The sequence below is a fragment of the Lithobates pipiens genome, unplaced genomic scaffold (genome assembly GCF_037356315.1).
Source record: "Lithobates pipiens isolate NorthernLeopardFrog02 unplaced genomic scaffold, aLitPip1_a1.2 Scaffold_16, whole genome shotgun sequence".
In the NCBI taxonomy this organism is placed as follows: Eukaryota; Metazoa; Chordata; class Amphibia; order Anura; family Ranidae; genus Lithobates; species Lithobates pipiens.
In genome coordinates, this window is record NW_027507748.1 from 118,822,377 (window position 1) to 118,839,445 (window position 17,069).

Here is a 17,069-nt window from a genome sequence, read left to right on the forward strand (position 1 = left end):
GGCGGCCCAGCACCGCGATACAAAGTACCTGTACATTCGCACTTCCTGGTCTCGGGTGCGTGACTTGCTCCAGCTGTGATTAGTCACAGTGGGAGCCAATCAGCAGGGCGGTGGGGTTATAGAAGGCAGACCATTGTTCTGTCGCAGAGGAAGAAAGATCTGTGATTCTCAGAGGAAGAGAGATCTGTGATTTCTACTAATCAGGAACGCCGATCTCTCTCTTTTAGTGGCGGCATCCCCCACACAGTTAGGCACACATAGGGAAGGGAACACATTTAACCTTTTGCCCCTGATGTTAAACCCTTCTCTGTGTCATTTATACAGCGTCAGTGCATTTTTTTTTAGCACTGATCACTGTATTGGTGTCACTGGTCCCCAAAAAAGTGTCAGTGTCCAATTTCTCAGTTGCAAAAAAAGCAAAAAATAAAGTCTCTAAATTTATCTCATAGTTTGTAGATGTGATAACTTTTCCTCAAACCAATTAATATACTCTAATTACCATTTTTTTAACCAAAAATATGTAGCAGAATACGATTTGGCCTAAATTGATAAAAGAAATTAGGCCGCGTACACACGGGCGGACTGTTGGCTCAACTTTGTCCGCTGAACAGTGTTTCAGCGGACAGTCCGCTCGTGTGTGGGGCTTCAGCGGACAGTTTCAGCGGACAGTTTGACGAACAAAGTTTTTCGGAAATTCCGAAAAACTGTCCGCTGAAACTTTGTTTGAGCGAACAGTCCGCCCGTGTGTAGGCCACTTTCGAAATGAGCAAACTGTTCCCGCTCGGAGGAAAGTCTGCTCATTACGAGCGCGTCTCCAGGTAGGCGGGGCCCGCGAAGGAGACGTCGCGGGCCCCGCCGCCTGGTATGGACTTAAAGGGGAACCCCAACGCCGAAAAAAATCGGCGTGGGGTCCCCCCAAAGTCCACAACAGACCCTTGTCCGAGCACGCTACCCGGCCGGCCAGGAAAGGGGGGCGAGCGAGCGCGCCCCCCCTCCCGAGCCGTACCAGGCCGCGTGCCCTCAACATGGGGGGTGCCTTGGGGAAGGGGGGGCCGCGCGGCCCCCCCACCCCAAAGCACCTTGTCCCCATGTTGATGAGGACAAGGGCCTCTTCCCGACAACCCTGGCCGTTGGTTGTCGGGGTCTGCGGGCGGGGGGCTTATCGGAATCCGGGAGCCCCCTTTAATAAGGGGGCCCCCGGATACCGGCCCCCCACCCTATGTGAATGAGTATGGGGGTACAATGTACCCCTACCCATTCACCTGTAAAATAAAAGTACCCAAAAAAAAAACACAACACACGAGATAAAATATTTTATTGCACAGCTCCGGGGGTCTTCCGTCTTCGGGGGTCTTCTCCCTGGACTCCTCCGCTATCTTCGTGTAGCTCTTTTGCTAGCGGAGGAGTCCGGCTTTCTTCCTCCCCGCCGCCGGCCTCTTCTCCCGACTTCGGGGGTCTTGTCCCCCTCTTCGGTTCTTCTGCCGGGCCACCGCGCCTTCTTATAGCTCTTTTGCAGGCGGTGGCCCGGTCTTCTGTCGCCGCCTTCCGTTCTTCTGTCGCCGCCTTCAGTTCTTCTGCCGGGCCACCGCGCCTTCTTATAGCTCTTTTGCAGGCGGTGGCCCGGTCTTCTGTCGCCGCCGTCGCCTTCCGTTCTTGTTCTTCTTCTTCTTCTCCAGGAGATGTTGACACGTCGCTCTCTCCGGCCGGAATGCCAGAGCCGCGCTGAGCGGCCACTTATATAGTGACAATGGGGCGGTGTCACATGGTATATGTCACATGGGTTGGTCACATGGTGACCCCGCCCCCTTACGATGTCATAGTCCCCATGTGACATCAACCCATGTGACCAACCCATGTGACATATACCATGTGACACCGCCCCATTGTCACTATATAAGTGGCCGCTCAGCGCGGCTCTGGCATTCCGACCGGAGAGAGCGACGTGTCAACATCTCCTAGAGAAGAAGAAGAAGAACAAGAAGAACAAGAACGGAAGGCGGCGGCGACAGCGGCGACAGAAGACCGGGCCACCGCCTGCAAAAGAGCTATAAGAAGGCGCGGTGGCCCGGCAGAAGAACCCAAGGCGGCGACAGAAGAACGGAAGGCGGCGACAGAAGACCGGGCCACCGCCTGCAAAAGAGCTATAAGAAGGCGCGGTGGCCCGGCAGAAGAACCGAAGAGGGGGACAAGACCCCCGAAGACGGAAGACCCCCAGAGCTGTGCAATAAAATATTTTATCTCGTGTTGTGTTTTTTTTTTTGGGTACTTTTATTTTACAGGTGAATGGGTAGGAGTACATTGTACCCCATACTCATTCACATAGGGTGGGGGGCCGGTATCCGGGGGCCCCCTTATTAAAGGGGGCTCCCGGATTCCGATAAGCCCCCCGCCTGCAGACCCCGACAACCAACGGCCAGGGTTGTCGGGAAGAGGCGCTTGTCCTCATCAACATGGGGACAAGGTGCTTTGGGGTGGGGGGGCCGTGCGGCCCCCCCTTCCCCAAGGCACCCCCCATGTTGAGGGCACGCGGCCTGGTACGGCTCGGGAGGGGCGACGCGCTCGCTCGCCCCCCTTTCCTGGCCGGCCGGGTAGCGTGCTCGGACAAGGGTCTGTTGTGGACTTTGGGGGGACCCCCACGCCGATTTTTTTTCGGCGTTGGGGTTCCCCTTTAAGTCCATTCCAGGCGGCGGAGCCCGCGACGTCTCCGTCGCGGGCCCCGCCTACCTTGACACGCGCTCGAAATGAGCGGACTGTTGCCTCGTGTGTGGGCGAGTCCGCTCATTTCAAAAGTTGCGCGGACTTAGTACGACGAACAAAGTTTGCCGTATTTGTCCGCTCAAAAAGTGCCGTGTGTGGGCGTGTTCGTTCATTCAAAAGTTTGAGCGGACTGTTTGACGAACTTAGTTTCGGCAAACAGTCCCCGCGTGTGTACGCCGCCTTAGATTTTATTTTTTACATATTTTTATTGGATAGGTTTTATAGCGGAAAGTAAAAAATTTGTTTTTATTTTTCAAAATAGATTTTTGTGTTTATAGTGAAAAAAAATAAAACGATAAGAATACTCTGTAGGAAAATAAGAACTACACAGCAAGTAACGCAGTGCCGTATCGCAAAAAATTGGCTGGTCATTAAGGGGGTAAACCCTTCCGGGGCTGAAGTAGTTGATTATAATAGAATGTTTGTTTTTTGTTCTTCCGGATTTTGCAATTTTTGGATCTTTGTTCTTATTTTCGGATTTTCGTTCTTCTGCATTTTCTTGGCTATTTTCAGATTTTTTTAATTTCGGATTTTCATTCTTCTAGAAAATTTGTTTTCGGAAACATTCCTTAAACGGTTCTTCGTTAATTTGGATATTTCCGAATTAAAGAATATACCAAATATTAAGGAAAAACTCATTTGGAACTAAACAAATTGCAAATGTTTAGCCTCCACCTTCCAATGCACCAGGTGTGTATAATCCAAGATTAGTTTTCGCTGTGGAAAGTGAGGGTCTTCCACACTCTGCCAATTGTCTGTTTTGCATTTGTGAGGACATGGATAACTATTGAGAGCTGGTTATGACTGCTCAGTCACTGTACTGGGTGTATGCCATGAGCACACACTTGGCACAGAAAGCTCAGCTGCCGATGAACACGTACAGTGCCTTGAAAAAGTATTCCTACCACTTGAGATTTTCCACATTTTAGCATGTTAGAACCAAAAACGTAAATGTATTTATTGGGATTTTATGTTATTAACCAACACAAAGTGGCACATAATTGTGACATGAAAGGAAAATGATAAATGTTTTTCAATTTTTTTTACAAATAAATATCTGTTAAGTGTGGCGTGCATTTGCATTCAGCCCCCTTTACTCTGATGCCCTTAACTAAAATCTAGTGGAGCCAGTTGCGTTCAGAAGTCACATAATTAGTAAATAGAGTCCTTTTGTATGTAATTTAATCTCAGTATAAATACAGCTGTTCTGTAAAGCTCTCAGAGGTTTGGTAGAGAACCTTCGTGAACAAACCGCATCTTGAAGGCCAAGGAACACACCAGGTCAGGGATAAAGTTGTGGAGAAGTTTAAACCAGGCTTAGGTTATGAAAGAAATATCCCCAGCTTTGAACAACTCATTGACCACTGTTTAATCCATCATCAGAAAATTTAAAACGTTTGGCACAACTGCAAACCTACCAAGACATGGCAGCCCACATAAACTGACAGGCCGGGTAAGGAGAGCATTAATCAGGTAATCTGTCCACGGGACAACTAGTAGTCATCCACTCAGCATATCTGGCCTCTATGGAAGAGTGGCAAGAAGAAAGCCATTGTTGAAAGAAAGCCATAAGATGTACCGTTTGCAGTTTGCGAGAAGCCATGTGGGGCACACAGGAAACATGTGGAAGAAGGTGATGTGGTCAGATGAGACCAAAATTGGACTTTTTGGCCTAAAAGCAAAGTGCTGCATGTGGCGGAAAACTAACATTGCACAGCATTCTGAACACCCCATCCCCACCGTGAAACATGGTGGTGGCAGCATCATGTTGTGGGGTTTCTTTTCTTCAGCCAGGACAGGGAAGCTGGTTAGAGTTCATGGGAAGATGGATGGAGCCAAATACAGAGCAATCTTAGAAGAAAACCTGTTGGAGTCTGCAAAAGACTTGAGACTGGGCAGAGGTTCACCTTCCAACAGGATGACTCTAAACATACAGCCAGAGCTACAATGGAATAGTTTAGATCAAAGCATATGCATCTTAACAAGTATGCAAAGGTAAATTAAAAATAAAAATATATAAAATGCCCTGGCATTAACAGCGCTTAAAATAACACTGACCACCGACATAAAAAAGTGCCAGAAATATACATGCACCACACAATTTTATAAAATTCATATTAAATATATCAAAGTCACAAAAAACGAAAGGAGTCCATAAAGGGATTATAGTGCTCTGTGAACCCTCAAAGGTGTAGATTTCCTCCACAGGCTATCACCTCAAAAACAAAGAAACCTCATGTTTGAAGTGGCCCCCTTTAATAATGCACTTACCCCTAAAGGGTTAACATTAAGCCTTTAAGAATCCCCACAGGACACTGGAGTCCTCCCGACACAGAAATCCTAAGGCGGATTAACCCAGGAACTAATTTTATTAGGTGCTGGAATCCTGTTCTTAAATGGACCTCGATTATGATTGCAATTTGCTTACAACAGCGGCCATGCAATAACAAGAAGGGGTAATCTCCTAGTGTAAAACCATTTTATTCAGAGCCAACTCCACATGCAATAAAATTATGCTTACATGGTAAAACATATCACACTGCATAAAAATATGAAAATGGGTCCAGTCAAAGTCCAGACCTAAATACAATTGAAAATTTGTGGCAAGACTTGAAAATTGCTGTTCAGACGTTCTCCATTTAATCTGACAGAGCTTGAGTTATTTTGCAAAGAAGAATGGGTAAAAAACCCTCCTAGATGTGAAAAGCTGGTAGAGACATACCCAAAAAGACTTGCAGCTGTAATTGCAGCGAAAGGTGGTTCTAAAAAGTATCGACTCGAGACCTGAATACAAATGCACACTACACTTTTCAGATATTAATCTTTAAAAAATGTAGAAAACCATTTGTCATTTTCCTTCCTCTTCACAATTATGTGCCACTTTGTGTTGGTCTATCACATAAAATGGCAATAAAAAATACATTTACGTTTTTGGTTGTAACATGACAAAATGTGGAAAATTTATAGGTGTATGAATACTTTTTCAAGGCACTGTATATGGCTTACGTGGGTGACAAGAGGCTAAATTGAAGAACACCCTTTGCCTATGGATTTGTTTCATTTTGAATTGTCAAGGTTTGAGACTGGTCTGTGTCAAAGTCGAAGAAAAAGCTACCCACCTAATAAATTATGCTTGCCCTTTGTTGTGATCTTTCTGGTTGGATTTTCCAATAAATCTGAATACTTTTTCCTTTAAAAAAACAAAGTCTTTCTATGCAGCCAGGGGTATGCAAAACTCATTTGTCTCTCTGTAACTGGTGAATGTGAACTTGTCTACCGGCTGGCAATGCCTTGAAGCTAAGTGCAGTGGTGAGCTGACACCACGGCTATAGGAACTTCCACACCATTGTCGGCTCTGCACAGGCTTACCCAGAGTTGTGCAATCACATGACTACTATAAAAACCCTCATTAAAAAAAAAAGTATTCAAAAAGCGATTTACTAGAAAATATAAGCAGAGAAGATCAGAGCAAAGGGAAGCATCATTTAACAGGTGCGTTATTGTGTAGCCTATTCTTCTGTAAAGTCTGTAAGTACCTCCACTCCAGTGAAGTGACTTCCTGAAGCTCCCTCGCCAATGCTGAGATCTTTTACCTAGCAGTTTCTGGGTGCCAGGTCTTTGGCCATCCAGATTGGCCAGCGAGGAGTTTATTCTGGCACCATGGTCTGCAGAGAATGTTCATTCAACTACACATGTACGCAGATCAATGTATCCGAATCAGTGCATATTCTTAAAGTGATACTAAACACACACTATTTAATTTACATTGTCCCTTCTATTTCTGTATGTGGATGATGGCACTGTAATTATTTTAATAAAATAAAACCTAAGTGCCTTTTTCCTAATCGATATACAGCTGTCACATGACCTAGCTCTTTCCCAGTCTGTCTGCAAGGAAACATAAGAAGGAGGAGCTTCTAGTCCTCAGTTGTTGGTCACATGTTCAATAAAAAACAGCCTTTGAAATACAGATTAAATATATAAACGGTTTTAAATTGGCATACAAAAATATATTTGAAAATCAAATTGTTACTATATTGTATAAATAACATGTTGTGGGTGGAGTTCTGGCAGTCACAGGCTGTGTAACATCCCTCCCTCCTGTCTCAGACTAGGAGGGAGGTAAATCCACCATTAATCTACATGTAATATCCCACCCCCATTGTGTTTAGCTGATTAGTGGGCATGGAGGAAGGGAGTGGGCTGTAATTTACCACTGTGCATATACGCACGTGTGACTCTATAGTTGCATGGGCTGCTCAGATGTGATGGAGAGGAAATGCTCAGAATAGACACACTGAAAACCGAGCATGTGCAGAGTTGCCACCACAGATGCAAAATCCCTAGCTGAGTTGGGGACATGGACAGAAGGTGTAGATAGAGAACAGCAGGATCAACCAGGTTTTTTGCAGAATACAAAAAACAAATCTCATTGTGATGGAGTGAGTATGAACAGCATGTAATACATCATTTATTTATTTGATAGTGTTTTTTTATGATGTGGGTTTAGTGACACTTTAGGAAGGTTTGCAAACAGAAAGGTAACCATTTTATTGCAGAAGAGACCTAGCCTGTCTTCTTTGTTATAACAAGACTGTCAGTTTGCAATTTAAAAAAAAAAAATTCACTTTATTTTAACATTATGGAGTTCTGGCCATTTGCACTGGTTTAGATCTGCGAGTGACATTTATGTGTCTTTTGTTTTTCCTTTTTTTTTTTTTAAACAGTTTCTGGCTGTTTCTGTGGTCTTCCTTTTATTCTGTGCAGTGACATCCTGCAGGCCTCAGCTCCTGAACATTACTGAGTACTTTGTAAACACGATAACAACAAACATTGCAGCACAATCCATCGTCTTTGCTCCAGACAGTGACGTCACCTGGTAGTGCTGCCTAGACAATGTGGGAAGTGGAATGATTCAAGACTGCTGTCTGCATTGCTGTAGGCATGGAGTGAGTTAACACAATCTAGTCCTCCTCCTTCACTGCCACAAAGTACATTTTCTACCAAAAAGGAAACCGCAAGAGAGCAACGATGAAAAAAAAAAGTCACCAAGTGGCTGATATAAGTGTTTTTTCTTTTTTTATGGAGCAGTTCCTGACCCATCCCACATTCCATGTAGCTGCCAACATTCTCAGCAGTGTAAGCAGGCTTTAACAGAACTTTTCATGTTAGGGGAGCAGACGGAGCCTTTTATGCAGCGTCTCCTTACTCCCAGTGCAGACGAGACTCTGGACCGCATCGTGGGCTGGTTAGATATTTTACACTGAACTAAGGAAACCAGTAGCTGTGTCGTGTTATATCTGCCTCAGTCTTATCAACCTGGGATATCCTCTCTGGATATGGCATGTGATGTCCTGAAGCCATGCATTGCTTTCTGTTCATGACATTACACTGATACACCACTTATAGGTATGCCTATGCTTTCCATCTATGCCTTGTAAGAAGTAGAGTGCTTCTAAAACCGCCTACGACTCTGTAGATGTTGTGGCACGTTTTTTCAGCCTTTGGCTAACATAATTGCGCTCCTCTGGTTGCCCATTTAACCTTGTAGTACTAATTTCTTATGTTTTCCTTTACGCTGGAAACTTAGAATATAGTGTTAACTGATGGAAAGCTCCTTATTAACAATCGGTCCTATTAAATAAGACAGAAAGCAATCTGCAAATTGCAATGACCCCCATCAACCAATCGGCATAAATGTTTTATCATTTTAATAGTTCAAAAGTGGTGGATGTTGATTTCTGATTGATTTTCTTGGGTTATTGCACTTTGTCATTGCTCTGATTAGCTACTTTAATAAGCATGAAGTGTAGATGCCATATTGTTGCATGCTTATCAGATATTTTTTGTGAATTGAAGCTCACCACTCATGTAGCCGTTTTTAGCATGTGCTGTGTATGTGGCACATTGGCAGCACTGCTTAGATACAGGGCATCAGGCACGGGCTGTACAGTAAATACAGAGGGATAATGACCTAGCCTGTGAACTGCTTGCTTAGAATAGTTTATCTGTTCAGAAATAGCCCATTACCCTGTAAAGTCTGCAGATGTTTTGCAACGTGACACATGAACTGAACTCTTGTTTCCGCAGCACGGGATTTTAGCAGAAATAACTCTGCAAAAGTTGAAATAAAGCTGTAAACCACAAGTATCAGATATGCAAGAATAGTATGGAGTCTGATGATTTATGTCAGTTCCACATCAGAAGGACATGACTGACTTGTTAACACGCTGCAGTCAATTAGTGGGAATGTAGTTAGACAGCACAGATCTCCTTACTGGTAATTTGTTCTGTAATTTCCGTAGTGTTTAATTAATAGCAGTGCCAAATCACTGGTGTCATTCTACACCATTGTCCAGCAGGGGGGATCTTGTTTATACATGGAATTTTGTACCATTAAACGGTTTTGCTTTCTAAAAATGGTTTCAGCCCCTAGGGAGACGCATGCTATAGAAATATATAGATTAAAAAATTACAATTTAAAAAAAATTACTTGTCAAAATTGTTAGTAGAGGGAACAATAATTTTATATTCCGCTTTCAAAAAAACATGCATCCTTAGTTTAAGGCAAACCCCTACCAGGTAACTATGTAGGTGAACCCTTTGCTGAAACCTCATTTTCTTGGTTGTCCAATTAAAAGGCTTTTACGTTTTCTGATTTCATGGACCTGCAGTGCCTTGAAAAAATATTCACACCCCTTGAAATTTTCCACATCTTCTCATGTTACAACCAAAAACATGTATTTTATGTGATAGACCAACAACAAAGTGGCACGTTATTGTGAAGTGGAAGGAAAAATTATAAATTGTTTTCCAAATTTTTTACAAATAAATATCTGAAAAGTGTGTGCATTTGTATTCAACCCCCTTTACTCCTTCGTGAACAAAGCGCATCATGAAGGCCAATGAACACACCAGACAGGTCGGGAATAAAGTTGTGGAGAAGTTTAAAGCAGGGTTAGGTTATAAAAAAAAAATATCCCAAGCTTTGAACATCTCATGGAGCACTGTTCAATCCATCATCTGAAAATGGAACGAGTATGGCACAACTGCAAATCTACCATGACATGCCCATTCACCTAAACTGACAGGCTAGGCAAGGACAGCAAAGAAGCAGCCAAGAGGTCCATTGTAACTGGAGGAGCTGCAGAGATCCACAGCTCAGGTGGGAGAATCTGTCTACAGGACAACTATTAATCATGCACTCCACAAATCTGGTCTTTATGGAAGAGAGGCAAGAAGAAAGCCATTGTTGAAAGAAAACAATAAAAAATCTAATTTTCAGTTTGCGAAAAGCCATGTGGGGGACACAGCAAACATGTGGAAGAAGGTGCTCTCGTCAGATGAGACCAAAATTGAACTTTTTGGTCTAAAAGCAAAATGCAATGTGTGGCGGAAAACGAACACTGCACATCACTTTGAACACACCATCCCCACCGTGAAACATGATGGTGGCAGCATCATGTTGTGGGGATGCTTTTCTTCAGCAGGGACATTGAAACTGATCAGAGTTGATGGGAAGATGGACGGAGCTAAATACAGGGCAATCTTAGAAGTCTGCAAAAGATTTGAGACTGGGGTGGAGGTTTACCTTCCAGCAGGCCAACGACCCTAAACATACAGCCAGAGCTACAATGGAATGCTTTAGATCAAAGCATATGCATGTGTTAGAATGGTCCAGTCAAAGGTCCAGACCTAAATCCAATTGAGAATCTGTGGTAAGACTTGAAAATTGCTGTTCAGACTCTCTCCATCCAAACGGAGAGAGCTTGAGCTATTTTACAAATTAGAATGGGAAAACATGTCACTCTTTTAGATGCGCAAAGTTGGTAGAGACACCGAAAAAGACTTGCAGCTGTAATTGCAGAAAACAGTGGTTCTACAAAGTATTGACTGAGGGGGCTGAATACAAATGAACGCCACACTTTTCAGATATTTTTTTTTTTTTTATATTTTTCATTTTACTTCGCAATTATGTGCCACTTTGTGTTGCTCTATCAAATCCCAATAAAGTACATTTACTTTTTTGGTTGCAACATGGCAATGTGCAAAATGTCAAGGGGTATGAATACTTTTTCAGGGCACTGTATAGCAAGTGTGTAGATCAGGATTTCAGACCCCTTTTTGATTTTGCAAGCTGCATGCTTCTCCCATTTCAATGCCTAAAAACATAGCGGTAATTAGCATTTTCCAGAGGAAGTCACAAATGGCAGCCACTATATTTCACTTTGTATTAATTTCCTTTAATTCACTAAAGCTGATTCATCTGTGCTCACATGCACATTTTTTGTGCCTTCTGTTTGATAATGTAGTATATAAAAATAATGATTTAGTAGCATTTAAAAATAATAGTTTATAATGGTGACCTCAATGTGATTACTTTGATTTTCAAATAAAAAGTTGATTGGTTTCTATGAGTGCACTTTGCCTCATTAAAAAGGCCAATATTTGTAGTTCATATTATAAGTTTTAATGTCTCTATTTTCTTAGCTGTACCTATGATGAGATTCAGAGTTGGTCAGATGCTGACAACCAGAGGTGCAAGGCAATGTGACACCTGCCTAATCGGGGGCGTTTGTACGAAGTTGTTTCGTAAAATCACCAAAAAACAGGATATGCACTGCAGGACTCCTAGAGCTACATTTACTTAAAATGGTCATCTAGCATAAAGCTTTTTCCTGTCAACTGAATCATTTGCAGAGGAAGGGCGGGCATTGCAGGACATAGCTGCATTTAGTACAGCAGTTCTGTATTGGTGATTGTAATTGCTATTAACCAGGAAACCTCACAATGACCAGTGATTACGAGCATCTAAAAAAAAATACAGTGAATTTTAGGCCTCCTTCCATTATATCGGCACTAAAAGATATGTCAGGTTTCATAAAATAAATGGAACTTCCACAATTGTAACAATAAATGTCATCACTGTGTAATATTAATAAAACAGCTGCCGCTAAAAATGCAAACGCATAAACATCAAGAGAGATAATAACAATTGCACAAATCCAACTCAAGTGCCTATAATTATTATAGCAGCACTACTATCATAAAGTTTATGATCAGCTTTCATGTGTATATAGTACACACAAGACATAAGTAGTTGACAGATGGTGTGAAAAAAGTCCCAGAAACCTCAGATGGTGATCTTGCTATGTTACAACACTAAACACCCCACACCGCAATCTGTGCATCTCACTCCCCTTCGGGGTTCACACTCACCAGAGGGTTGTATATATCAGGCATGGATTGATAAACCACAGCTCTCCTCAGCAACAAGGAAGGTGTCACAGCATATCCACCGGTTCTGTGAAATTACAGGATGGGTTTAGGGTCATAATGCTGAAAAGCAACAGCACCGCGCAGGTCTCTAGCATGCTGGACTCACCCAACAATCTAGATCCATATACACATGAAAGCTGATCATAAACTTTATGATCGTAGCACTGCTATAATAATTATAGGCACCTGAGTTGGATTGGTGCAATTGTTATTATTATATTTCTTAGGGATTAACAGTAATCTCTATTTTCCTTTTCCTCTGACCTGCTAAAATTTACAGGTGGATCTGTCTTAAAATAAATGTTGTCCCAACTAAAAGGAAAAATTGTTCTTGTAAAAATTTAGCATGGGTAACTAGAGAGAACAGACTGCATATGCATGTTTTTATAATCCTGGTAATGCCCAGTGGCATTGCCAATATCACACTATTGTGAAAGGTACTTGGGATAGTAATCAGGTGTTATCAGAGCACCTACTCTACAGCCTGTATGATCAGCTTTCATGTGTATATAGTACACACAAGACATAAGTAGTTGACAGATGGTGTGAAAAAAGTCCCAGAAACCTCAGATGGTGATCTTGCTATGTTACAACACTAAACACCCCACACCGCAATCTGTGCATCTCAACTAAAACTGTGGACCAGGTATTCACATCTGCACAAGTCTTCCTACAGCGTAATTATGCATGTTCCAGATGCAGTTGAATTCTGTAGTCATTCAGAAAGATATAGAATTTCATACTAAAAAATGTAGATCTGAGGAGGGAAAATGCATAGAATGAGTGGCAAGAGCCAGCTGTACTATCTAGACACATTGTGAAAATCTGATTTATGTAAACTGAAAAAGGTCATGGGAAAGTTTTATATAAAAGTATATAAGTTGTAACATTTCTGTGACTGTACCTTATCTGCAATTTGGCAGAATCTTTCTCTGCGTGATAGCTGTATATCAGACAGTAAAGTCAGCATTACTGGTGAGCTATTGTTACATTAATCTCCTGGTGACAGGTACATTCTAATACCATTTAATAAAACTTCAACTGTGCTAAAGTCAGAATGTTCATCCAGTTTAAAGACTGACCAACTACTATGTAGAGCTTGAGCATGCCCGACTAGATAAGAATAAGGAATAGTTTAGGTAGGCTTTCACATTACATAGTAGAGATTGTACAGTCAGATTGCAATGTGTATGGTGACCTTAAAGTGATTGTAAACAATCACCTTGTAAAAGAACCCAATCCATTAAAATGAAAGGCAAAACAAACAAAAAAAAGAATTACCTTTTTTTTTTTTCCCCCTTTTTTTATAAGTGATCAAATTCTCTCTGTTCTCAACTGCATAAGAGCTGGGGGAGGAGAATCAGCAGTACACTGATCTTCCCAGTAAATGACTGGGGGGGGGGGGGGTCGGGGGGGGTTGTCAGGACCAGTCTGATCATTGGAGGAGAGCAGGCTGAGTTTCCAGCATAGCTATATAACTGACCATGGGGTGTTCTCCTGCTTAGTATGGTCAGATTTTAATAGGAATACAAGGGGACTAGCAGGAATGTGAGGGGTTTCACACAAAGGAAGCAGTACAAAGTGAACAGGACACTTTATTCCCATGCAAGTACATGGTACAGCAGACACCTATCAGGAATATGAACAGTTGGGGTAACAAACACTTACTTATGCCCTGTACACACAGTCGGACTTTCCGATGGAAAATGTGCGATCGGATCTTGTTGTCGGAAAATCCGATCGTTTGCGGGGCTCCATTGAACTTTTTCCGTCTTAGTTTCCGACACACAATATTTGAGAGCAGGATCTAAAATTTTCCGACAGCAAAATCTGATATGTTTAAATTCTGATCATGTGTAGACAATTCCGACGGACAAAGTGCCACGTATGCTCAGAATAAATTACGTGACGAAAGCTATTGGCTACTGCCCTCTTTATAGTCCCGTTGTATGCGTTCTACGCCACCGTGCTCTGAACGATTGGATTTTCTAACAACTTTGTGTAACCGTGTGTATGCAAGACAAGTTTGGGCCAAAATCTGTTGGAAAAAATCAGACGGATTTTGTAGTCGGAATGTCCGACCGTGTGTGCAGAATATTAAAAGTTGATCAAATGTTCCAGCACAAAAAGTAGACTTGGCTAGCTAATTAGTGGCTCTATGTGAACACACATTTCTGGGTGGTGGAGCTTGCATGGACTATGTGTTAGCTGGGTATCGGAACTAAGGGCTGTGTCTGAGTTAGGCCTGCTTCTTGCCCTCTACAATTTTGAGAACACAAAAGCAGCTTGAAGCAGAGCAAATGCAGGTCAGGAGGAGGTTAAAGAAAAAAGTCATCGACACCCTCATTGGGAGCGGTTTTGCTGGGTTATGCTCTTTTAACATACTCCCATGCCCAGAAAATCCAGCATTGGTCCTGCTTTGATCATCTGTTGCACACAGGGTCATGTCTTGCCAGCTTCTTTACTTATGTCAATGAAAACCAACTTTCTCTTCCAAGTTCGACCCCCCCCCCCCGGATGATGTAGCGCCAGGTCTGCCCCCCCCCCCCCCCCAAGCCACTGAATGGAAGTCAGATACCCCAGGAGATGGTATTTACTGTGAAGGTCTGCAACTGCTGATTGCATTGCACCAGTCAATAAATCCTCTCATATTGATATTAGAAGCATGCTGCATTTGACCTTGGAAAAAAACATTTAACTGGCGGTTATGTCAAAACACCTATGGTGAGGGTGAAGGTAAATAAATTAAAGTGGGGCTCCATTGAAAAGGGGAAGTTCTGCTTAAGACATCTGCTGCCCCCACCCTACACCCCTCCTCCTCTGCCTAACTTTGCATGTAATTTTTGAGGGTGGACGAGTGGGCACCTAGTTTTGACAGGTACCCACTCCCACTTTCATTTATATCGCCTAGGCAATCCAAACTGAAGTTTTCCTTCCCCCCCCCCCCCCTCCCAGTAATCTTCTGGGACACATCACCAGTAACAGAAGACTACGGGACCATCCACAAAGCGCAGCATGACTTGTACATGCGGGTGGGCAGCCGGCTGTGAAGCCGAAAGTCGCACAGCCGGCTGCCCACAGTTAGGATGCTTGCACCTGGAACTTGAAGGCTAGCTAAGAACTAGCCTGGGTAAGGACGGTGCTGGATCATTGGACAGGTAAGTGTTCATTTAATAAAAGTTATTAGCTACAGGATTTGTAGCTGCTGACAAATTTTTTATTTTTTTTACAGACTGGGCAACTACTTTAAATTGTATGTAAGCTAGGTAGGTATACATGTACAGCGGGTTAAATGGAAAAAAACTGACAAATCCCCCACATCCACACAAGCGATGTTGATGCAGGGATTTCGCCAGCTTTTCTATTGTTTTCGGACTGCCCCCAACCTCGCCAGAATACACAGATCAGCACTCGCAGCCTTTGATTGCGAGCACTTTAAACTGAGTGGGCTGATTGGTTTTCGTAATGTCACGGTTTCCTAAGTGGGCTTAGCATACTCTTGTAAAAAGGAGTTGCTGTTACATAAATGAAGCCTCAGATTCTCGTCTCAAGGAGAAGCAGCCATATTCTTTTGTCAAAGGATAAACTATACAGTAAAAAATCAATCTCTGTAAAGCACATGTAAGTGTGCTATTTTACTTAGGATAGTTTATATGTTTTGTATTCCTGACCTTTAGAACACATGAACAAACAGAGGTGGGCTGGTATGAGCACTGTACATATCCAATCAGCCATTAGCACTAAACCTCTTTGGCCTGGGTGGTGTGAAGAATTAGGTTTCCTGGGATGGCAGGGCGTAGTTGAGTGTATGAATATGCTTTTGTTTTCTCTCCTCCTTGCAGCAGCTGGGAAAACAAAAAGTGATTTTAATATGAGCTGTGTAATTACAGACTGGATGTCCAGAGAAACAGACTAGTGCTGACGGTGCAGGGCCTGCCACACAGCAAGAGCAGGTGTTCTGATCTCTGCACCAGGGGGGCGGCTGACATGTTGTCTTTGGATAAAACAAGATTTTTTCCTGTTCCTCTCCACCACCTAGAGCGCTTGCTCCCATGCCATCCTTTTATATTATAGAACACCCAAAATATTTTCAATTGCTTGGTATTTGGGCATTATTACGTTTATTAGGACAATGTTCTTTAACCTTTTGAAAAATAGAATATTGTGCTTCTGCTGTGCTGTGCACAGCACAGCAGATTTTTCACTTACTGCTGTTGATGGTGGTGATGAATTCCAGCTGTAATACAGTTACTGCCAGCCTTAATAGTAGGAGCCCCTTACTAATAGTATTGTTACGTGGAGGGATGGAAAACTGTACCTTAGTCTTGTGCACTTTTTCAATCAAGTTCGGTCTCTTTCACACCATAATGCGATGCAGGAAATCTGCGTTCCTTGTGCCGTTCCAGCACCACAGCATTCAGAAACACATTGCAGTTGTATGTAGAGGGTGTCAGTGATAACGACACCCCAAAAGCAAGTTGCAAATGTTTGCCTGCATCGGATCATGCGGTACAGAAATACCATGCAATACGTTTGCAGTACATTTATAATGGTTAGCGCATGTACTACTGTTGGTGTGGTGAAGTGCGATTTTGAATGGGCTCAAATTGCACTGCACATGACCGCATGTGAATCGAACAGAAATGCACACTGGCTAGGAACGGCCCCTCCTGGTGCCCAAACCCGCTATCTGCTATAGGCAGCTTGGCAAGTTACTAAGCAGTATACAAAAGACCAGAAGAGGGGAGAGCTTTGTCCTTCAATCTTCATTTATTGTCAGACACAGCCTGGTAAGTAATCTTACCATAGGTAATAAGACCGTAGTGACATCCCAAAGCAGTGACCATTGAGGGGCAGGAAAAAAACAAAAGGAAGCTGCCAAAACACATGGCTGAAGATGCAGCAATATCCACCTTGTCAAACTTAAAGTAAAGATGTGAACAGATGACCCGGTAGCCACTTTCCAGACCTGAGAAATGGACACCTAATGATGAACTAGTAGATGGGGGTTTTGGCCACCAGTGGGGCCGTCC

At 43.0% G+C, this 17,069-nt stretch overlaps 1 protein-coding gene across 4 annotated transcripts in view; it reads left to right on the plus strand.

Annotated features, from left to right (window-relative positions):
* The window catches only part of GIT1 (GIT ArfGAP 1), a 232,310-nt gene that overhangs the window by 162,953 nt on the left and 52,288 nt on the right, over positions 1–17,069 (plus strand). The window lies entirely within an intron of this gene.